The sequence below is a fragment of the Corvus cornix genome, chromosome 15, assembly GCF_000738735.6.
Source record: "Corvus cornix cornix isolate S_Up_H32 chromosome 15, ASM73873v5, whole genome shotgun sequence".
Taxonomy (NCBI): domain Eukaryota; kingdom Metazoa; phylum Chordata; class Aves; order Passeriformes; family Corvidae; genus Corvus; species Corvus cornix.
In genome coordinates, this window is record NC_046345.1 from 13,087,828 (window position 1) to 13,112,314 (window position 24,487).

A 24,487-nucleotide genomic window follows, 5' to 3' on the forward strand; every position below is an offset into this window, starting at 1 on the left:
CTTAGCCCTGCCACCCCAGATGGGCTCCTTCCTTACCTGGTGGAGAAGGAGATGGGGAACCCAAATCACTCTGGGGTGGAAAAGAGAACAGGGAAGAGAATAATGCTTTCATTGGTGCATAAACTCCTCTTTGACACAGCTAAAATTACCTTTGAGCTCCTCCAGGAAGCTTTTATGGACAAAATAGCAAATAAGAGCAATTTACTTCACAGCATATAATCATATTTCCCGTATCTGACATAACCACAGGGCAGAAACATGTAAAATCTAGATGAGATTGGGTAAATACATAATAATAACAAACCACTGCCTCCATTACACCTTCTATTTGAGGGAAAAGAGGCTGTTTCAGCGTGATTTCAAGCACTACTCTAGTTTTGTACCCCATTGAAATAGTGAAGTATTATCCCCATCTTCTTTAGCAATGCCACAGAAGTCAAGTAATAACTTGCTACACACACTGCTCACTCTGTGAGAAGCCCTGTGGGCACAACCTAAATACCCTCAACTGCAGTTGTCTGCCTCAACATAAAAGCATCCTTCCTCAGCAAACCAAACAAACCCCACACCTAAATTCTTTATGGAAAGATGTGGTATTGCAGGCTGAAGGTGAAGGTGATGTATAAAACAGGAAAGACTTTTTAAAAGCAAGAGGGGGATAACAGTGAAACTGGGGCTCATTTTTCTGCTAAAGGAAAGGTTGGGGAAAGAGCTAAATCTGTCAATGAAAAGATAAGCAGATTACTTCGAGGATCCTTAAAGGGTGGGGGCTTAAAACATCAATATTAAAGTGGAACTTGATTGGCAGGACAAGCAAACATCAGTAGGTTCAGAATGTTACAGCAGAGAGCCATCCATATCTCTGGTCATCTCATGTGCATGGAAAAACCACTTTGTTCAAGGGCCCCGTGTTAACGAAAGAATTTGTTTTTCAGTTCCTTGAATGTCAGTTTTCAGCTGGGGGGTACCGAAGGGCAAACATACAGAAAAGTCAATCTTGCAGATTCAGGAATGAGCTGAAGTCCAATTTTAACAAAAGAAAGGTCTGGGCAAGTGTTATTTGGTGTTTAGCTGTAACATCACTAAATCAGAGCACACTGCAGGAAAGCTCTGCGGTTAGTCTGCCACTAGATACCTGTCTGAATACAAATCACCTCTGCTAATTGCCAATAAAGCAAAGATCAGCATCGTATTTATTACATTAATATTTATTATTTATTTAGAGGCAAAATTTCACACAACAGCATGGGCTACTGTGGTGCTTCAGCTTTTCAGCTGGCATCTGTTCTTCCATGAGGTTTTATGTTCAGTTTTTCAGTGTACCACTTGTAGCTATCTGGTTTCAGGTCATACAAATAAAGACAGATAGTGGGGGTTTTTGTTTTGTGGTTTGGTTTTTTTTGGTATATGGCTACTGGTGAGCTATGCAACAGGAACACCACTGTAGGACAATCCCAGGTGAATCCCACCTCTGATGCTCACATGTATGATGGACACAGCTCTAGCTACAGAAAACAGGGGTCAGTTCAACTTGTGGAAATTGGAATCTGCACAAGTGGGTCTAGAACGCTTCCAGTCTGGTTTGCAAACTATTTAGCAGGAGCCAGCAACTGAACATGGCTCAGAACAAAAAAGGAGCAAACCCAATGGAAACACCAATTTGTGAAGCAGTAATTATTCCTTGTTTGAAGTGGAAGGTCACTGGAGGAAAGCAGTGTCTAGAACTGGAAAAGTGACAAGTGCTGTTCACTGAAGTATTGCGGCAGATTTTTTTGGCAGTTGTTTGTACTTGGGGTACCTAGACTTGGCCATAGCTTTGTTGTGCTGGTTAACTGTTTGTGGGGCAGCAGTACAGGCTGAACCACTGAAACAGCTGCCTGGAAAGGTTATTTGGAACCAAAAATAAAATTATCTGCTTCAGCTGATGATCCAGCCATGTGAATCACTGTACTGCTATACAGCTGATTTCTAACAGCTCAGGTAAGTAATTTGGAGTAATGGAATGGAGGAATCCAGGGAAAGATCTGCTTCAGAGGAGTTTGCTGACGGTGGAGGGATTCTGTGGACATATCCTTTTAATTTTTAGAGATTTGATCTGCCAATCTCATACTTCAGGAGTAAATTTGATTCACTAAGATCTTGCTGACTTCAAACAATCCCCCAGGAATGCAATTTGTAACAAACAGCCAAGACTTAAGCTTCTGCATTAGAAGAGCACTTTAGTTCAGACTTCGTATTTAAAAATACATTAGAAACAAAAGTATATTTTTTTCAGGTAAAACTAGCCCAGTGTCCTGTGTGTTAGAAGCTCTGCCTTGTTTTGAAGGAAGCAGCTGTTCCCTGCCAGCCCCCAGTGTCCTCAGGTGCAGGACACACATATAATTTGCTCTTATACCTCAATCAGTGAACAAGCAGAAAAATAGGAGGAAATTAATTTCTCTCGTTCCTTTTCCCTCTGTCCTATTTTTTACAAGAGCCTTTTAAAAACGTTGGTTACTATATGATTATGCACAGCAGGGGTTTGTAACAACCTCATCTTAACTCAACTACCTCTGCCCTTGCTGTGGAATGATTGGTTGCCTTGGCAATCTTCTCCATGTGGTGCTCAGGAGCTACAATTATAGTGCTTTTCTCAGTAGTGATCCTCTTGGTTCCCTTTCTTAGGAGTTCATGATAAGGAGATACAAAATTACATATATAATGGATTTTATTGCTCCAGCCTTCTGTCTCCTTCAGGCCTGAAGGAAGCATATCTGCTCTATCTAAACCTGTTTGCTCTGCAGCAAGGAGAAAAACCCTGTTTGTGTAGGATGAAGGACTGTGTTAGCTGGAGGTCACAACCAGGTGGGTCAAGCCACCCGAGGTGATAACTCTGAGTCCCACATAAACCCTGAGGATTCCAGCAAGAGCCTTTTGAGCTACCCCCCAGTGAGAAGGAAGCATTGTTCTGTATTGCATTCCATAGACTTCAGCTCAAATGTGCTGTCTTTGCAAGTGAAATGATGGCAACTTGAACTGCTGGCTCTGCAAACTCAGGCTAAATTCAGATGAGCAGGACTTCACACTGAAATGGGAGGGGCAGCTGCCTCAGCCTCCCTCAGCTCGGATTTATCAGCCAAGCCTGGTGCTAAACTATGCCATCACATATTGTCTGTGTACAATATGGATGGACAAAAGTAAAACCCGTGTCAGCTCTGTGACATTAGCAAAAGATTCAGTGATAAAAATGCACTATTTTCTTGACTGTACTTGTTCCGCTGGGGTAACAGGGGGGTTTAACATTAAAAAAAAACAACAACCTGTCCCTGAATTTGAGTATGACTGGTAACACAGAGGGAGCAAGGCTGCCAAGGAAGCAGTCACAAAGCAGACCATTAGTTTAGGGAGAAATCTGAGGGCAGCACTGAGGTTAGTTCAACCTCTGCTCTCTGTAAGCAGTGGGTAGATGCACAGAATGGTCATATATTGCTTAACCTACACGTGAGCCTCTGTATTGTGTGCCTGTGTCTGATCCTGTGAGTACCTGAGAAAGGACACGTGGTTTTCTTGCTGCTGAGGTTGGCAGGTTCCAGTTCGTGCTCAGGGAGAGAAGTTGTTCTCACCGTGCACAAACTGTGGGGCTTCACAACAGAAATGCTTAATTGCAGCTGGCATTTTGGACACTCAGTGCCTGTGCCAGTGGGCACTCGGCTGATGAGAGACATCCCTTCTGACACGAGCAACGTGAAAACTGCAGAGGAGACTGAAGTGCTGAACTGCTGGTTCACCAATTAAGAACTAAAAAAAAATTAAGCAGTCCTAAACAGTTCAGTTCTACCTGCTAAAACACAATCAAGCAGAAGATAGGTTTCCAATTCCGTACACACGGGTCTCCTCTTTTTCTCTTCCCCTGCCCCCTCTGCTGTCAGTGCGACCAGAGATGTACTCTGCTCTAAGAGGGCAGCCACCAGCAGCTGCCTGAGATGCCATCATTAATTAAAGTCTTGGTTCTCAAGTGCTGCTCAGATTCAGGAAAGGGTGAGAAATGCCATGTCTGAGAGCCACGAAAACAGAACTATCTCTCAACCAAAATCACTGAGGCTGAGCACTTCCAGGCAGATCACACACATGCCTGGCATACACAGAACAAATTCAAAACTAACTTGAAGGAACAAAACTCCACCACCACCACAAGCTCTAAATTCAATTTAGAAGCTACATGGAGAGTATAAGAAGGAGCTCTTTTTGCACTAGATACTGTCTTAGTACCCTTTTGAAGAAGAAAATCAATGGTGAGGTATTAAGCTGATCTGTTTTGTTAAGTTTGACACTGCATCAGTAATTTGCCCCTTTTGGATCATGGAAAGTCTCTTGTGCCAAGGGCTCCCAGCCCTCCACATCTGGGCCTTGGGTTAAACAGCAAACAGGATACACAGATACCCTTGACTTTCTTGCACCAGCACACTGCAAGCCAGGTGTGAAGTTCACACTTGCTTTCTTCCAAGAACCAAGAAACCCGATAGAATAGCTGGAGCAGGTTTCTGCTTCAGCAAGGACCCAAGCTTGTTTTGGGTCAAACAAGGAGTAGCATTAATCCCCCCCTTAATTGCAGCCCCCTTCAGGGTAGAAATTGGCAGTCGTTTAATGTGATGGAGGAATGTTACACATGAGCTCAGGACAAAGCAAGGAATGATGTCTCCATTGAAAATTCAATGAGACATTAATGGAGAGAAAATAATTACAGCTGGGATTTGGAGGGGATGTCAGGTTTAGCACCTCTGTACTTGCAAAGAGTGCTGCAGGATGTTTAGAAACCCTGCTGATCTACGTCACTACCTGCAGTGCTGCATTGACTTGGGAGCTCTTACTGTTTGTTGCTCTGGAATTCTTCTTAAAATGTATGGAATCTGACAAGATAATATCTTGAGGTGGCATGCAAGCTTCAACTGCACTTCACTAAATCTCAAAGAATCTATGCATCTTTACCTTTTTGCCCTTTTCTTTTTCTCATGTTTGTTGCAAAGTCAAAGGAAACAGCTTTTTATGTGAATGATGATTAATAAGCAGCCCTGCTGAAGGGTGACAGAGCTGATGCTAAGAACAGGCTGCTTTGATAGACACTTTAAAATGTGTTCTAACATGTGAAAATGATAGGCTGTCAAGTCACCATTCAGGTGTACACCGAGATAATAACATGCATTTGAGAAAAATGATAAGCTAAAATACACATTTCTACAGCATGAAGATAAATAGTGAAATACACACTTGTGTGCCTCTATGTAAAGTAAGGAGAAAAAAATAAAAAATCCATTTAGAATGGAATTGTGAGGAGTCTGGACATCTCCATTGCCTTGTGCTTGAAATATCATCTCAACTGAGTGTGTCTTCTTGTATTTGTGCTTGAATTAAAGATAAAAAGCATTTGCAGTGTCCATCCTATCAAATCTTCCCACAAGGTTCAAGGCATCTCAGGACAGGACTTTCTTTAAAGGTTATGTCTGTACTTTCAGTATGTGAATTTCTGGGCAGAAATAGAAATGGGATCTTTCTACAAAATAACACAATTAATGGGAAGCTTCTAATGAAAATGAGGTGGTAGAATGTCTGGTTTGCTTGAGATCACCAAGAAAACATCACTTTTCTCATTTGCAAAAAAAGTCGACAAGCAGCAATTGAATTTGTGTAGTAGTGAAAGGATAGTTGTCTTTTCCTATTTTTTGGAAGTATACTGCAGCCCAGAATCCCCTTCCCTGACTGCTACTTTGACCTCTTAAGAACAAAGTGCCCAAGCATTTGAAGTTTAACCTTAGAAACATACAGTGAATAACAGGCATTTTCCCATTCCTGTTCACGTTGCCATTTTCAAACATCTGATAAATGTCAAGCCCTCTCCCTTTAAAAAACGTTTTTCCTTTTGTATCAGGGAAAACCAAAACAAAACAGCAAAGCCCAGAATGCCAGTGTGAACCATGAAGGCAACTATCCTCACCTGAGCAGATTGCCCTGGGGAGACAGGGTAGATACCCTACCTGGAGTTGTTCCAAGTTCTTCAAACCCAGCATCAAAGCAACAACCCTCTGGCTTAGAGGTGAGAAAATGATGCCCTGAGGCACAGCTTCTGTGTCAGGCAGATAGCAAGCAATGGGCTCGTAAAACAATATTTGAAGAAAGATAAAAAAACATGAGGGAAAGGGAAGAGTTTCTTATTAGCTGCAGAGCAAGGCTTTTCGATCACAATCTCTGACAAAGAACAGCACTACTTGGACAGTAAATCACTGTGGCCCACTGAGGAACCTGTGCTGATAAGAGCCTGACAGGTCAGGGAAGAGGTTCAGGGCTTGCAGGGAAAATCTTTCATTCCAAACACACACAGCAGACCAGCAGAGGCAGGAGGAGCAGGTACAGGCAGGCAGTTCTGAACAGGAGGGTGAAACGGGATTTCTGCTCTCTCTGCAACGAGGAGAGAAAAGCCCCTCTCTGATGCTTTTAGTTGGGAATAAAGAGGGCTGCCTTAAGATTCTTCTATCTATGTCTTCTTCCCATCATTTCCTGGGTCTAGTGATACAACCCAAAATGACATTGAGTGTGTCCACAGATTCCCCTTCGTGCTCTGGGCAGGCAGGTGGCAGGGACAAGTGGCTTGGCATGTTGTGCATTTTCTGTAAAACTTAAGACTTTTTTGGACTTGCTTACTTTGTAGTGAACGAATACCATGTTCTTTCCCCTCTTTTTCCCTTCCCACTCTTCCCCTTGTGCACTTAGTTTTGTCCCCACAGCAAAAGGGAGTTTAATATGGTGTGATTTACATTGGCAAGGAGGAGGGAGATTGGAGGAAAAGCAGATAATTGAAGAGTTTAAGCACTTTTCTCTTGGTTCCCAAACACTGTGGGTATGATATTTCAATATTCTGCAGAATTTCTGGGACACATCTGAAATATCTAAATTCAAGAGGTGACTGGAAAAGAAAATAACAAAAAAAGGTTTAATAAATGTTCAGGCAGATTTTATTGTTCCTTTGCCAATGCAAGGAGAAGTATGGAAGACTACACTTTGCCCTTGATACTGACCTTCACATTATTGCATTTTAACTATACCATCTTTCCAGGGACTGCTCCACAGCATTAGTGTAGAACCATCCAAACACTCATATTCCTCCTACTTTTCCAGTGCTCCTCTTGTGCTCCCATTGCTCCTAAGTTTCAGAGAGCTCCACACATGACTGGGTGATGAGAGAGCTCCCCATGCAGTAATCTGCCCCTGAGCCCTTACTGCCAGTCCTGCAAGGGGTATTACTGTGCCACCAGAGCAGTAGAGAGGCTCAAAACTCACTGAAGAGTCTATTTCTAAAATTTTGAGCAGTTAAGAGTTCATTGAGGCTATTTGGTGATATCTAAAGGCACAAACCAGCAATGCTGAAGTTTTCTCCCCTCTCTATTTACCTTCTACTGGTCATAAATTTTCTCTGCAATCAACACCTTGCTGCATCCTGGGTTTTTTTTTTATTTTACTACTGGTCCAGCTAACCTGGCATTCACATTCTAAGCTACAGTTCACTTGCAAACTTTCTTGGTACAGTTGAGGGAATGGGGAGGGAGAAAACATACATAGGTGTGTAGAAGCACTAAGCTGTGCTGTTGAATGAGCAAAACTACATTTAGAAAGTATTAAACAGTATTTTTAAAAGGCAAGAAAACCCAACAAACAGCCAGAGCCTGCTGTCTTTCTTGTCTCCTATGGAAAAAGGGGAATTCCGGCTCCTGCCATTAGAAATAAATTGCCAGCAGCAAGGAGGTACTAACTAGTCTGACACGGTACTTTCCCCAGGAGAAGAGAATGCTGTTATAGCACCGAGAAACATTCTGACCTCAGGCAACTGATCTTAACAGTTCAGTGTCTTAAATTCAGGGAGCAAGAAGGGAACGATGATAGCACTTGCTCTTCACTGAGGCACTTGCCTCGAGAGGCCTCTCAGTCCCACTTCAGATGAACAAAGTCACTGTCCTTCTGTCAAGCACTTACAGGCACCACAGCTCCCTAACTCCACTGATGGGGACTACTCAAATTGGGTAAACCTTGTAAATTGTCTCACTAGAGAGGCAGTGTCTTGGAGCCACTATCAAATCACATGAGAGGAGTCAGATTAGATTAGATCACAGCTCAATCTATCCCAGCATCCTGTCTGTTACAATGGTCGTTAGTGGATGCAAATGGAAAGCTTGTGAGAAACAAGGCAAGTCTAAAGTGATCTTGCACCAACCCAGTCCCCCCAGGAATTAGGGATTAGATGACTAATGTTCTCATAACAGGCTTTCACTGCACTGAGACCCACCTTTCCTACCTCTGTCTCTGCTTTGAAACTGTCACCCTGCAGTCAAGATGTTTGCAGAAAAATGCATCTGTAACGGGTTAAGATAGGAAAATTTCTCAGCCAAATTCCCCACATGTTGACAGAAATTAATGTTGAGATGACAGAAGACTTCAGCTGTAGGGAGGGGTTAAAACAAAGTTGAGGGCTTTACGAAGTCTTCATCCTTGGAACTCATAACCTGCCTTAAAAGCCCTCATTTGCTTCTTGACTGAACCCTGGATCTTGCACCTTCCTTAAAGCACTGACACAAGGCTGTTGGCTATTTGAGGACAGAGAGATATTCTTGATGCTCAGGTTTAGTTCTATTCTGTTTTTTTTTAAATAAAGTATTTAGCCTAGGCACAAGAAAGACAGTAGTACACTGCTCAGGCCACTCAGAGAATCAGATGTAGGTTCAGCTTACTTCAGACAGAAAAGGGGAATGAAACTGGGGCTTCTAAATTCTTTTTCTGTTCCAGTTTGCTGGGCTGATCCAGGAGGTCACAAGCATGCAGGGTTTTCCCAACTCAGACCACATGTTTGGGAGTAGATAGCACAATATCCAGACAAGATCCTTCTCTTTCCAAAGACCAGAGCCAGGGAAGCTGGAAGAGGACATGTTGAGAAATTCCTTAAATACTCACAGAGCGCTCTTCTGTATATGGTGTCACGCAGAAAAACAAGTTGCTACTCTTGGCACTTTTTAATACATACCAAAATTCAGGTGGATCAAATTGTACTGTGTTAACAGCTGGGAGAATATAATGCTATGGCTTCAGAGTCAGGTATTCAAATGAAAAGACCTAATTTTACATGTAATTACCTCACTGTCAGTTTCTAGAACCTACCTGCCAATTAATCCCTAGTGTAGGAGGCCCTCATTTGAGAAATGGAGTGTGATCCTAGACAATTCCCCAAGCCATGTGTGTGCTCAGGGATGTCTCTGGTTTGTCTCTGTGTCCTTGTGAGGGAAAACATGCCCTGACTGTCCTGCAGACTCTGAGAGGCAGGAGCAGGTACAGCCCAGTCCTCCCAGAGCCTTCCCAAGGTCAGGATGCAGAGCCCCCGCGGCAGCCCTGACCTGTCTCACCACGGCACAGATACTCTGCTGTTCTGACAGCCTGGCAGTTCATCACCCAGATGAAAGCTCTGATCTCCCCCGTTTGTCAGCAGAGCTGTCACAGGTGAAATTTTGCAGATTTCCCAAGGTAGGTGAATTACAGAGTCAAATATGACTGGGGGGCAGAGGCAGAGAGGAGGGCAGGGAATGTACAGTTATTGAAGTCTTCAAGATGTCTTGGGCACGGTGCTTGGTGCTTCTGTCTGGCTCTTGCCCGTGACTACTGGAAGAGGCCTAAGGGACTGTTCCTGGAATCCTCCAGAGTGTCAGGGACCTACTGCTCAGCCAATGGGCTACATACAGATTCCTCAGCTCTAGGAGGGAAAGATTTAAGCCCCGTATTGAGCCATCTTCTACACTTTCAGACTTCTAATGTTCATGTTAAGGAGGCCCTTCTGAGCCCTAAGCTTTTATTTTCTTATACACTCAATGTTAATTAGCTGTCCATAAAGTCTTACATTTTGAAGCAGCGAGGAATCTTACAGGCGTGGAAATTAGAATCCTGTATATCCTGCAGAGAGTCCTGATACAGGGCTCTGAATCTGCTGGCAATTCCAATGCTGTGTTTCAAAGCTCTCTTTCTGCCGGAGTGCAGAATGAGACTTAGTTTTTGAAGCTGAGTTGTCAGTAACAATGAAGAGTAGCTAGTCATGTTCTGGTTTATAGCAGACACTTGGGAACAGCCACAGACCAACAATCATTTGAAGAACTTCTCAAAAAACAAGCAGCAGACATCTTCGGAAAAGCCTAACTGTGACTGGGAGTGAAGGAAAGGGAAAGCTTACAGGTTTACCAAGCAGGAAAACTAGCTGCAGTAAAAGGAAGTGTAGTAGGCAGAACTGATCCATCTTTCTCTCTTAGGTATTCCCTAGTTAATCTCACTGCTATTCCAGTAAGAATTTGACAGTGCTCTACTTTCTCCGTAACTGGTCCAACATTTAGCAAATAAACAGCAAACACTGGTGAGTTTCATTACACAATACATTTTCTTCCCTTTCACGTTGGTTTTCAAGTAGATCAGTGGCATGCTGGAAGGGTGAAAACTCTCCCTGTCAGTCAACTTTGTATTTAATAAATCCTTTCTTTTCCTAAGTTCAGCTCATTCTGAACAGCTAATTTTGTGATGGCCTGAGGATGCAAGGAGGTCAATACTCTTTGCAGGGAAAGTCAGGGGTCAAAATCTGCTACTTGCACACTGAGTACTTCCATCTTCTGTGATATAACGTACACTGCATCTACTTGTATGATTCTAGCAGCCTTAGTCCCCTCTTTCTGGTCTCTCCAACGTCCATGATACAACACAGTTGTGATGAAAAAAGTGGTGAAAGTGATCAAAATAGGTAATTTGGAAGCCTGTGCCAAATGTCAGTGCAGGAACTGCCTCAAGTAACTGAGCCACAATTTTAACTCTATGAAACAATTTAGTTCTAACAGATCTACTGCCCCAAGCTTTCCTAGGTGGACCTGTGTTGCTGTGTATGTATGCATTTTATAGCTTTGGCCAGTCAAGTATGGAAGGTACAGGGCTTCTTTCCATGCAGTTCTGGGCTCTGACACTTACCCCAGTCACCAACTCCCTGAGAGCAGAGCAGGATATTCCCAAAGATAACTCCAGTACACCATTCACAGCATTTATATGGAAATGATCTCTACCTAGTCAAAGTGTCTTCAAAGGAAAATAAAGCAGAACAGAAGTAGCTCAGGTTCGTATCGTGTGCTGCTCTGAATAATGAGGAAAAGATGATGTAAAATGTGCAACCACTATTTTTTTTCCAAATGTATTTATCTATTCTGTATTTGGAATGAACTGCCCAACTGAAGTATCTCTAAATGGCAGCAGAACTGTTTGAAGATTAGGAGCACTCCAGAGATGAGATTTCCCCGGTGTCCCCCACATGGGCCTATGATGAATCCCCATCATCAAAATAAACACACTTTTCTACTAAACACTGTTTTATATATAAAAGAATTGGCATAGACAAATAACTTGTAGTTTATGTAAGCCAAGATTCTCTTACAGGCCCAGTACCAACTGCTATAGATGAAGGTGAAACAAAATAAAAATTGATAGGACAACTTGCCCCAAGGAGAATTCTTCCTAATTGTGAAAAGTTAGAGAGTGGCTGAAAGATGAGTTCAGACAGTACAAAAGGAAAGAGATATCAAAAAAGGACATATACATTCATTCAGGGAGAGTTTTGCCAGTTATACAACCTTGCATAAGCTAAGCTGGTTTATCTCCACACAAAGTTTCATGTACATTGGCTTTTTATAGACATGGGAGGAAACAATCTCCTTGGTCGTGCCAGGACACCACAGAGGGTAGCTTTCTCCCAGCATCCATGTAACCCTGGAGCTGCTGTGCAGGGTGAACGCTTCCTGGAGCACTCCCAGTTTCCCAGCACAGCCCATCAGGAGGGTCACAGTGGAGCTATGGTGCATCTGGAAGGGGTGTCTGGTTTCTGAGGCGAGGGGCAGAAGCGGGACCCCAAGGGAAGGCTCTGTCCCTGACCCCCTTTGCCCTCCCTTGTTCTGATCTTTATTGGGCCGTCTGCCTCGTAGCATCAAAGGCAAAAGCAGGCCCGTGATTTGTCCTACAACAGCTCTATAAAAAACATAATTGCCCAATAACCCTCTGTCTGCAAACCAAACCATCTTCCTGTTTCTTCTCTCATAAAGAATATTTGACAAGCCTGCTCCATCAGCTTATAAAAACCTAGAAATAGCTACCTTCCCTAGAAAGAAACTTTACAGAAAAACAGAATAGAAACTCATTTACTTATATATATATATAGTATGTGTATACAAGTAAATGCACTAAGACTTCCACAGCAAGTAAAATACATAAATCATTTAAAACAGCCAAGTATTGGCATGACAAGCAGAGGAAGTATTCCTTCCTAAAATAAGGATGTAGCCCTACATAGTGAATTTATAGTGTCAGAAATGTTCTGCACAAAACTGAAGAAAAGTGAGGTGGGGGGTGTGTTGCTGAACTAAACAGGGAGTGATCCCAAAATGATGCAGTAAGAATTATCCTCAATATCATCACATTATTGTGAAGCTGGATATGAGCAGAGACAATTTAGAATTATTTTTTTCCTCTTTCTCTCTTAGATCTTGTTTTCCCACATAACATTGGTGCAAGACTCACCAATAAAAATGATTCTTCAGCCTTCCTTTCAGTAAGTATACAGATGTAAATTGTCCAGTCACCTTCTGGTTAGTGTAGGGAGTAGCTCATTCAGGTGACATTCTGTCCTCAAGCATCCTTGAGAAAATACAGAGAAACTTCAAATTAAATTGCTATACTTAAGCTTTAAATCTAGACCATTTTGTGCTTCAGCCACTAAAAAGCAGTTTGAAGTAATCCTTTGAATAATGTTGCTCTGATGTTTTTAAAAGATCGGTTATCGAACAACTTGTCTGACTGTCACAGGTCTCATTTGAAATATTGGACATAGATATACAATTAATTTGATTTGTGGTGCTGAGATTTACACTCCTAGCAAATGTAGGAATACTGCATTTTAATTTACTTTCAATACAAAATAGTTGCTTTGATATGCCTGAGAACAAACGCCTTGGGATCTGTTCCTCCCAAATGACGTCAAATAAGAATTCCTCTATTAACATCAGTGGATGAAGGATCAGGTCTTCAAAACCAAAGAATTTATGACTCCTGCTATGGGCCAAATCTTGAAGTGCTTACTTTATTACACATGCAAGATTTGAAATCAGTGAAGACAAAATGAGAAAGGTGATGCCAAAGCTAAGGGAAGGGTCCTGATTTCAGACTCCACTGCTTTAAATCCAGGGATGTTTCAGAATGCTCCAATTTCACACCAGTGTTTTGTGTAAGCAAAACCACCTGAAATCTGGAACAGGGGTAAAACCACAAACTCCAAGTGGCCCTTGCAGATAAGGCCACTCTGAGTAGACGTATACATAGTTAGGATGTTGAATAATGCCTGTAATTTAAAAGTTTCAAGTAATACAATAATTTCATTCATGGTACATAGGACGCCTCTTCAGGTGTGTTTCCTAGCTTTTTTCAGTCTCATACAGGAATGAAATACTTCTTTTCCATTCAGCTGGTTGTGCTCTGGTTTGTATTCACATAACTAATTGTCTCTGTGGGACTGAATCCTGATTACAATTATCTGTCTCCAGAATTTTATACAGCTGTCAGTCGTTGCTGGCTAACAGTCTGCTTCCAACATCCAGTCTCTTGGTTTCTTATTGTGCACTGGTTCATCTCTCTTCAGGGTCCTCCTGAGGTTAGACAATCGAGTTGTCAAAAAAGAACTGTTTTCCAAGCCTTCTCTACTTTTTCTGCATTCTTTCTGTTCAACACAAGGTCATTGTCACAGGGGACTGAGCCCTGCACTTCCCAGCAGATTCTACTGCATCTTTTCAGTAGTTACACTTCAGAAGTATTTTCTGCTCCCTCTCCAGGCTCTTTCCTTCCCCTTGTACCTAGTGGAGAAGCAACCTCTCTGCAACTTTTCACACATTGGAAAGAATTAATGTCCCAAGCAGCTACATTCAGAGTGACCTGCCTGGTGTGGACCTATGGCTCAAGGCAATCCAGTTGGCTTGTCTTACAATGTGAGATGATGCAGGAGTCCTACCTGTTGGCTCAAACACTGTAAGGCCAGGCTTAAAAGAACCTAAAGTCAGTGTCTTCCTCTTTCTAGTGATATTTCAACTCTTCTCTCAAATCTTCTTAGTCCTCCCCCTATCTCCTCCCTGCATAGTGCTCCCCCCCTCTTAGTTCAGCTAGGTGGTGAACACAAATATTCCTGGAACGCTTTCAGCAGTAATGCACAAACACTGAGAGAATCCTGAGCCCATCCTATGATGGCAAGATGGCATTTTTGTTCAATGAAGATTTCAGGCAGAATCTCACATACAACTCACCCAGAACAGTGGACAGCGAGTGACCAGTCACATATCTTGGTCATCTCAGTCTTATTCTACCTACTTCCCAAGCTGGGAATTCTCCTTCCTTGTGTCTCCAGTAGACTTCTGTTCAGCAGCCTCCTCCTCCCAGCCAGTTTGTCTCAGGGACTCCCTAGTGACTTATTCTCCCCTCTGCTGAGGAAAGCTCTCAGCAGAGGCTGTGCCCATCTCGGAGCCATGCCAGCACAGATGCCTCCACCTGGGGGAAGCAGAGAACCACACGGAGCTCCTTGCTTTTGGAAGGTTCCCGAGTACTCTCCTGCTTCAGGTAGCTCCTTAATATGCGAAACTCCAGGCTTAAAAGTTGTGCCAGGTCCAACACCAGTACCGAGCAACCAGAACTTGGACCAAAACCCTATAAAGGAGGGAGTTTTCACACAAAAGAGGTACTGGGTTGGCTGGTGCCCTCATAACTCCAATCTATCAATTTTGAGGGTTTCTCCCAAGGAAGAACTGGACCCAAAGGTGGGGTTTCACCTGTAGCTTTAGGACTGAAGCAACACAGGGAGGTTACAAAAAGCAAATGACATGATATTGTACAGCATCATTGCTCCTGAAGTTGGCAGGTTAAGCTTGTCTGGGCCACCAGGCTGTAATGCTGTAAGTGTATGAAGGTTGTTACACACACTATAATTACTACAGTAATAATTCTGAATTCTGTAGTATTGAAGAAGAAACTGTACACCATTTGTGAGGATACATACACTTAGTATGCAGTATTTATGTAGTATATTCTACTGACTTCTACGAGAAAAGCAGAAAGGTGTTGGACACAGCACTTAGCATGGCAGACTGAATTTTGAGCAAAAAAAAAAAGAAGTGAAAGCCTGCTCTTAAAAAAATGAATCGATGTGTCAGTAGTGAAAAAAAGTCCATGCTGAGCAGCAGGAACCTATTGTATTTACAGTCTCCTCCATAGATGCTGGTATGATAAAAAAATAACTTGTCTTGAAACATTAAAAAAACAGAGTTGGCCATTGTGATACTGAGATCTGTGGTCCTTTGCCTTCAAGCCCAGAATTTAACTTCGAGCCTCCCTGCTCAGCAACTGTTCACAAAGTTGTTTAAAATGAAGGTCTCAGTCCTGCTTAGCAAATCTGCATGGTATAAAATTGAGCTAAACCAGAGCCTTGTTAAACAAAATAGGGCTCAGTGCTGGCTTGGCAGTTTGTTCCTGCTGTACAGAACTGAGATTCAAAGTAGAAGCTGATTAAAAAAATTGTGGAAGAACAAAACTTTCCTCTTGTTCCATCACTCTGGCTCTTAGACATATTGAAAAATAAACAGCCAGCAACTTTTACAGCAGCAAGACTTGGAGTGTGCTACTGGGAAACCCACTAAATCTTTAAAGGAGGTACCTTTGGAAATATTTTATAGACACTCATCTCCCCAGCAGGAAAGCTCGTGCTGGAAAGAGACATCTTTAACAAATAAATAATAGTTTATTAAGTCACTTGTCTCCACAGCAGGAAATAAACTGGGGGGTGGGAAGGAGGGTGGTGGGTGACAAAAGAAGGGAAACAAAAAATGTTACCCTTGCAACCCCTCTGTTCCAACAGAGCTGTATTTATTTAAAACACTCTTCTCCTAAGACAGATGGAAAAAATAATTAACCCAGCCACCCACCCCTTTTATTAAACTCCTTTGTGACCACCAGGGATACGATTAACATGGCCACCATAAAAACCCAGTCCCCTACCCTCAAAATAAAGAGAAAAACACAAGTAAGAGTGAGACACCGTGCAGGGCAGGAAGTAAATTAAGAACCTGCCTTTAGGGCAGTGAAATATTTTTCCGAGTACCTGCTGGAAAATTTGACAGAATCATAGTGAAGGGGTAAGCATTCAGTTTATCTCAGTATGACCTTGAGGACTCACTTCTGTGGGAGTCTTCCTCAGGCAACCAATTTGTGTGGAAACTGTGTGGAAGTGCCATCACTCAACAGCAGAGTAGGGACAGAGGATGCAGTGCTACTTGTGAGGACAGAAGGGCAATTTACAAGTTGTCCCAAGCTTTCCCAGTTTTGAAGCTTGCGCAAATCCTCTGATGTTCCGTGTGCAATCCCAGAAATTCTTGGGGTGCTAGGTAGCTATCTAAATTTTTTATTCACTGGAATTTTCTATCATCTTCCTATTGCTGCTTCAAGGCATTCTGTGCCTATGGAAGGCCAGGCCAGATTTCCCCAGGAAAAGCTGTCTTCATTTATACAGTTCAAGTCTGGATTTCTCCAGTTGTTTACACAGCACCATGGCCAATCCAGGTGCACAGATCCCAAGCAGCAGATTTTTCTCCCTCTCTACTATTGCCTTTTATAGTCACCTATACCTCAGTTTCCAGTTCAAATTAGCCCCGTGTACAGAAGATCAAAGATGCTCAGGTCGAACAACCTTCATCCCTTTCTGATGATTCTTCTGGGATCTCCTGAGCTCCACAACCCTCCATGTCATGAGAATCATATGAAAAACAGATCTTAAACCTATCTGTGGCTATTCACGTGTTCTCATGGGCCAAGTGGTTACAAAACCAGATGAAAACAAATTAACAGAAGGCTATAGTAGGCTTTGTGTACTTGAGTCTGAAGTTATAGGAGTCCATAGTGGGGGCATCGCCACACTGAGATACTGGCTTCCCTGTATTATTCCCATGTTATCTTTAGCAATAAACTTGCCCTTTCTGAACATGTCTATACTGACATTCACTCCTGACTGCAGCACTTCATTTGTTAGGATTACCCCAGGCAAGAGGAGATCAGCCAGAATCACAGTGTAGAATAGGCTTTTCATCATAGCAGCCTGACTAAAAAAGGTTATGTATTGTGTCTACCAGCGCATACTGGTGATGAGAAGCCATGCCAAATGTGGCAGCCTAGGACTAGAAGCTGCCAGGGTAAAATGATAGTCATCTCCACGGTGTAAGATCTGTCAGCTTCCCAAAGCAAAGATTTCCATTCTGTGATTGCCAAGGAAGCTCCTTGCATGCTGTCATCATTATATAAGGAAGCACTGAAAACATTCTGAATATCTTGTGAGAACACATTCAAAGAAAATACTCCTCAATACATTTGATTTCAAGCTGACTTGGGAAGCCTTTTGCTCACCTTCTATTAACCACAGCCCTGAGTGTTCTGCTTTTTATCCCTCAGGAAAAACTGGAGGCCTGCAGGCTTAGTCAGAACCTGTTCCTATAGAACATTATAGAACCCCTGTGCTGTGGTAGATGGTGACAGTGGGAGGGTAAGTGGTACCAGCTCAAGTACAGGATGAACAAACTCACTTGTTGCATGGACAAAAGGTCTGCACTGAGCTGTCCCAGTAACAATTGTTTACATTGTTCTGTAAATACAGAAAAAAGATACCTGGAGTGCAGGTAAAAGGAACATATAACCCATACTGATAATATGGACTGGAGTAGATGTTCCCATTTTAATAACAGCCTGTTAAAAAAAGAGTAATATTAGCACTGTATAGGTCAAAGTCTCTCCAGATTCCTTGGCAGAGTGAAGTTTTATTTAGTAAATGGTTTCAAAATACAAGATTGAGTAGGAACAGTGGGATGGGGAAGAGGTAACTACGATACTATCCATTTAGGGCAACAGTAATCAAAATCAGAAAATTATACCTAATATTTGCTAGTCTCTCATTTCTTAGAGAAGCCAAACACTACAGTACCTGCTGTTACAGATAATGGGGGGTTGGTAACTAGGCTATTGTATGTGATTGCAGATTTTAGGGAATGTTAGACTAACACAGTGTGGTTCAGCAAAAGGGCAGAGTCAGGAAGCTGCATTTACTGCTAGCTCTGCCACTGGAGTGTTTTGAGTAAATAATTTTGTTCCTATCCGTGAAATGATAAGGACAAATGTGCTTTCTTTATAAGACATATATTGTCATGAATGGATAAGAAGTGTTAGAATGAAAAACAAATGTTGTTGGATAGCTGAGACTCGACTTAAAGCATTACTGGAAGGTACAGTCTAGTTGGAAGTGGGAATATTCTAACTGAGCTGGATGTGGAAATCTCACAAAAGTATTTTTCATGACTATGTGGAGATGACAGAATCATAACTTTAATGTCCTGTCTGGATGGCTTTTATACAGCAACATGCATCCTGTTTGGCAGAGCTTAGGATATCTTCATACAAATATTTTAATGCCTAGCTGCTACTTATTTAACAACTTTAGAAATAGTTTTAGTTTATATAAATTTTATCATATTCTCAGGAGGGATCAGAAGTCAACACCCGAGCCTTGGGATCCAAGGGAGGGACTGACCTTGCCAGATTTTCACCTTCTGGTTATTGGCAGTCCAAGTATTTCTTTCCTGCTGCTCTGACAACCAATCTGTTTGTCTGGCAAGCAGTCATGAAACAGTTGATGTGGGTTGGCCCTGCTCACTGGCATTTCAGCATCACTTGGTAGCATTCATCTGCTGCTTGTGGAGACGGATCTCAAAAGAGAGATTTTGAAGGGTTTAACCAATTTCCTGAGTTCTGCCCATCAACAGTGTCTTCATTTCCTGCCACTTTATAAAACAGGCTCAAGTTACAGTTACAGACTTGTTTTGGGTTATTCTAAGTAACTCCACTGAGCTGCTTCAAGTTTATACTCATGTGGGATCCTGCTGCAAAGACCATGGGGATTGATGGGAATCTTCAGTAGACTTTTTATCAGCCTTGATTCTTCATTGTTCAAACCTATCAAAATTTTACCATTCACTTGAACAGAAGCAGGAATACATGCCTAAATAAGTGGTAGTTAATCCCTCACCATGTAAATTGTTCATGGATCGGAAAAAGTAACAAAGCGGTTAAAAAACTAGCCTGAATCCTGTACTGAATGAATGCCATACATTTTGCATGTAAGTAATTTCATCTAATATTTAACTAAGAACTAATGGGTGCTGCTCTATTGTTTTCTTCTGAAAGAAATCAATTTCTTAGCTGTATGGCAGTATTGTATGGAAAGGGATTACTGCGTACATAAAGACTTTCAGTATTTGGCTCCTACCTAGGTGTTTCTGGTAGAGTTTAGCTTCTGTGGGACAAAACTTTGCCTCATTAAAATGTTAAAGTTTCAGGACAGTGAAATAAGCTCATACTAGTTGTAGCTTGGAGGGGTATAAGGGACTGGACTGGGGGTGCTAAGAAAAGCTGAACTGCATTAGGTACATTGATTGCTCTGGGTTTTTTACATTTAAAACGGGTTTGTTTATTGACATGATTTCCCTGACAACTCTGTCTCACTGATACCCAGATCCACGGTCTATTCATGCACAGGACATTGGATTAAAGGTATCATCTCATGTGACAATTAGAAGGGTTTTTTTAGAGAAAGTGGGGTTTGTGGTTTTTTTCCCTGTTATCTGGCAGAAGAATAATGAAATAATGAAAGCAGATAATCAAAACCAGCACAAACTATGAGTAATGCAGAATCACAGGTGATACTGGGAGATTAGAGGGGGAAGAACTACTCAGCATTGACCACCTTCAGTAAGAGAAGGTGGAGTTGCTGTGTTGTCACACACAAAGTTGCCTGAGCTGGTCTTTAATTACTGAGAGGTAACAAACTGCGTAAGAGCACATCTAATAAGATTTCATGGGACACAAAGTTTAGGTTTAAGTTTTTAAAAGCAGGTGATTACAAAACTGAAATTCTCCACCGTATTTACATTTTCATTTCAAATAAAATAGTATGTTCCTGAGTGCTTAACTTCTGTACCACAGTAAAGTGGGTTTGCTCGTACTTGGGCAAGTTTAATACATTTCAGTGCTGTCACTGTCTCAACTAATATATATAATTTTGCTGTTGAGTTTAGCCCACTTTTGACAGACAATTCAAAGAAATGGCTCAATTGTGTCAGGAGGAAAATCCTTCTAGGAACTGACATTGAACCAAAATTTCCTGCTCAAGTCAACCAACCATTTGTCTTCAATTACTGATAGCTTTTCACAACATAACTAACTTGAATTGAACATTATTTTCTGTTCATTTTTTGTATCTCCTCTTGTAATGATATCAAAGCTGAGGATGCTGGGAACCTGGTTTGCTTAGAGAGAATGAGACAAGCACAAATGTGTGCTTTGGCATGAAGATTCCAGGTCTCAAGGAAAACAAAAGTGTTAGAAAGCAGGAAATCCTGATCCTGGAAGAAAATTATGTACTTCTGAAAACTTGGGGCAAATTTAATGAGCTGGCACAAGAGGACAAAAAAAATTTTGCCTATGCTTTCAAAATACTGTGCATGGTCAGTTGTTCTAAAAAACACTGTCAAGAGTTACTGTGATTAATCAATGCTGTTGTGCCATTTGACTGAAAATGCATTATCTGGCAAATGAATGAGGATTTCAGGCAGACCAGCCTAATTAGACAGAATATCTATTTATGTAGCCATCTCCTTTATACCATAACAATAAACAGTAATAATAAATAATATGTGAAAATGGATTCTAGGAACCTGATCAAATATGCACTTAGTTCAACACACTCTTTCCACTGGCCTCAGTGCCCACCATTGTTCACGCTGGAATGCTGAAGAGTATTGAAATGAAAAGATTTTGTAAAAAAGATAGGAATTTGTCATTGGAGAGGATGTATCCAACACACAGAAATCCTAAAATTCTGCAAGGCACTAAGTATGGTTAATACGCTCCTCCTTTTACTATCTGTCTAGTTTAAATTGCTGCAACTCTGATTAACAGAAGCACTTAACCCTGTGTTTGACTCCAAGAAAAATCCTAGAACACACTACAAGTCAGATTAGGTGTATGCTAAAATGCTTTTGCAGATTCAAATTAATAAGCATCAAAATCATTACATTAACAGACACCTAAATGCAAAGAGACACTATAAAATTAGGTACTTTTCTGTATTTGTTTTCCAAACAAGTATCATGGACAAGGAACATCAAAACTGAAAAATCAAGTGCTCAGTTTGGGAAACAAATCAAAGCTGCTCATGTACAACCACACCTCTATCAGTGTACCCAGCCCCAGCCGTGTGTATGACAAAGGAGATACCAGACACAGGCATTACGTGCTGGGCCTTTTTGCCACTCCTAGTTCAAGCAAATATCTTTAAAAAGAATAAGAAAAACTCAAGGGAAGTTTTGTCTGGATTAAGAACGTGGGAAAAAAAAGGGCAAGGAAATTAGAACAAAGTGAAGCTCACAGCCTTAGTGAACACAGTTTATACAAAGTCTTTTTGCAACTGAATATTTGGCTTTTGCAGCAGTCTGATTCTCTGACAGAATGATCAGCAATCTTTCCTCAATCACTGTCTGTAAAATAATAAAACCTATTATCTCCTGATTTAGATATGTAGATGTTACACTGTGTCTTGGCATATTACTGTGAAAACCGTCCAAGAAAATCACTGCAGCAATTTTCTTAGTCCAAGAGCAAGCTACATGCTCAGATCTGGTTTGTTTTTTTTTTTTCTTTAAAGCAGTATGGATAATGGAAGATAGATGATTCTGATTGGGTTCATAATAACAATAGGCAGCTCTTTACAAAACTCTCAAGGCTTATCTTGAGAGAAATCCCAGCGTCCACACACCAGTTGATGCTCCTACTCCTGTTTTTGTCAAGTGTCTGAAATCGCAGCTTCTACTGAACCGAGTTATTTAATCATTGTCATGAAATGGACATAAGAATCAGTCAAATACGTGATTTATTTCTCCACAAAATTCCTAAAAGGACTTGTAATTTAGTTGCACTGAAAATGTGGAAATGGACAAGGTTAACAGGAAGAAACAGTAAAGGAAAAAAGGAATGAAAAGGCTATAGCTGCAACATTTTGTGAAAAGATGTTGCTTTGGTTGCTAGAACCGTAAGAAGCATGATGTGATAGCAGGTTTATTCATTTCTAATTACAGACATGGCTTCATCTGCAAGTCTTCCTCCCCCTCCTCTAACTGCCCCCCTCCTTTTTCCTCCCGTCCCCTGGGGCAGCACTGTGGTGGGGCTCAATCACTCTTTTATTAGTTGTGATATACTGTGGCTAATTCCCTTAATCTGGACCTTGCTTTCCTATAAAGCCCAGACCTCAGGTATTGAATTTCCCTGATCAAAGTGCAACCAGTGTGGGACACAGCAATCTCCACTAAACAGGGGAGCTTGGGAAAGCTCGTAAATGGAGTCAAAGAAATACACACACACAACGCACTCACAAGATGGTGCAATCAATTGGTAGAACAATCACGTGTGAAATATTACTAGCTCCTTAAAGTGCTGGTTCTGGGATTTACTGCAGCGTATTAATCTGCTATGCTTAATGCATTGACCTTTCACCCCCAGCAATTCAGTAGACAGGGTTTGAATTGCCAGGAGCTGATACAATGGATTAGGAGCAGAAAGACCTCACCACACTCAAGTGCCACGGCAGCTCTAAGCCATACCACCAGTAACTTCTCCATCTTTCCTAACAGATACTGCCAGACAATGTGGCTACCACAGAAAGGACCGTATTGACAGCAGAATTTCTGGAAGGGGAGATAGTGGAAATAAGGCTTGTTATAAAACAATAGAGAAGGGCAGTCTTGTGACTGAGTCACAAGACAGGGATTTAGAAGAATTGGTTTTATTCCATGCAGTCGTTCTCTCCTTGTGTGCGACCTTAGGCAAGACAATTCACTTCTTAGGGTCGTGTCTTTCCTATCTGTAAATCTGGGATAACAGCACTTCTCTGATTTTCTCAGGGGCAGCACAGAGGCTTTGCTCACTGACATTTTAAAGGCACTTTAGGATCACAGGATTAAAGGTGTTATATGTTCATGCAAAATAGTATGATACTCTGTGCACTGAATACCCATCTGGATGGAGAAGAGAATGAAGAGAACCTCCCTTCCTATGTAGACCAGGAAACTCAACCATTAATCTAACAGCTTTCTCTTCAGAGTGCTGTGTTGAACCAAAAAGTTAAATCAGATCTAAAAATAAGTGCTATGCAGACTTGGAGAAATGTGTACAAATAAATGACATGGAGAGCAATGCACATCTGTAATGATGAGATTACCACATGCTCTTTTCCTGCTTCCTTGGTCACCCAAAATCTCAATATTTCATGCACAGAAAACCCTTTGGAATTGCATTTCCAACGTTAACTCTTCAGTGTCATCTTTATTCCATATAATTAAACAAACAGTGCTACTGAATTTGAGAGGAGTGTCCAAAAACCTCATAAAGGAGATTATTCTAAGTAATTGCTATCAAATGCCATTAAATTCTGAATAGCGTTAAGCCCCCTCCACCGGCCTGCACAGGCACTCTCATTTAGGATTAAAGGGACCTTTATTTGATTTGTTTTACTTCAATACAAAATAAATTAGGTTGACCTGAATTAACGCCTCTTTGATACTCAGGAAGAGTGTCTACACAGGGATTTACTATGCTTTAATTTGTCCACTTCAAAAGTTAATTTGGATATTTTTTCCCAACATGCTCTGAAACTACCCCAGAGTACATGTGTCATATTTATAAAATGGCCGAGAAATTCAAGCCCAGGACTCAGTGAATATACATTCAGAATTTACCATTTCAGTGAGCATATTGGCACTGCTGAGTACTCCTCAGAACTGGAATAAACTTAAATGATAAAAAATGGCAAGATTCACCTCACCAAACTTTGGTTGTCCAAAGTGAGGTCTCTAAGTTTGTTACATCTCCTAACTCCACAGAAAGATGTGCAAACCTAGAAGATGACAAAGCCATCGTGGTAGGCATCTCTGAGGCTGCTGTTAAAGGGCTGCTGTAAGTCCACATTAAGGGGAGGCTGTCCCCAAAAGTTCACCTCATATTCCCCTGTCCTTAGCTGCACGTTTCCCCATGCCTCGTGTGCCAGCAAGCATTCATACAGCGGTGGAACAAATCGAATCAGAAAAGTGATCCAACCCAAACCAACTCTGAACAATACCAACAATGAGAAGCCAGAGAAAAACATGAGTTATGCATCTTGACTTAAGCTGGCTTAATTTTGATTGTGTGACCGTATCAGAAAAAAAAAGCAGGATGAACTCTTTTCCAGAGATATTTCTTTCAGTCTACCAATTAAATGGGCTTTGTAAGTTAATTTATAGCAAAC

The 24,487-nt window shown here is 41.6% G+C and overlaps 1 long non-coding RNA gene across 3 annotated transcripts in view; it reads right to left on the minus strand.

Annotated features, from left to right (window-relative positions):
- The window catches only part of LOC109145861, a 53,028-nt gene that overhangs the window by 19,157 nt on the left and 9,384 nt on the right, over nucleotides 1-24,487 (minus strand). For all 3 annotated transcript variants that reach the window (XR_005603201.1, XR_005603200.1, XR_005603199.1), the window contains exon 3: nucleotides 12,601-12,717. This is a non-coding gene — a long non-coding RNA (uncharacterized LOC109145861). The remainder of the gene's footprint in view (nucleotides 1-12,600; nucleotides 12,718-24,487) is intronic.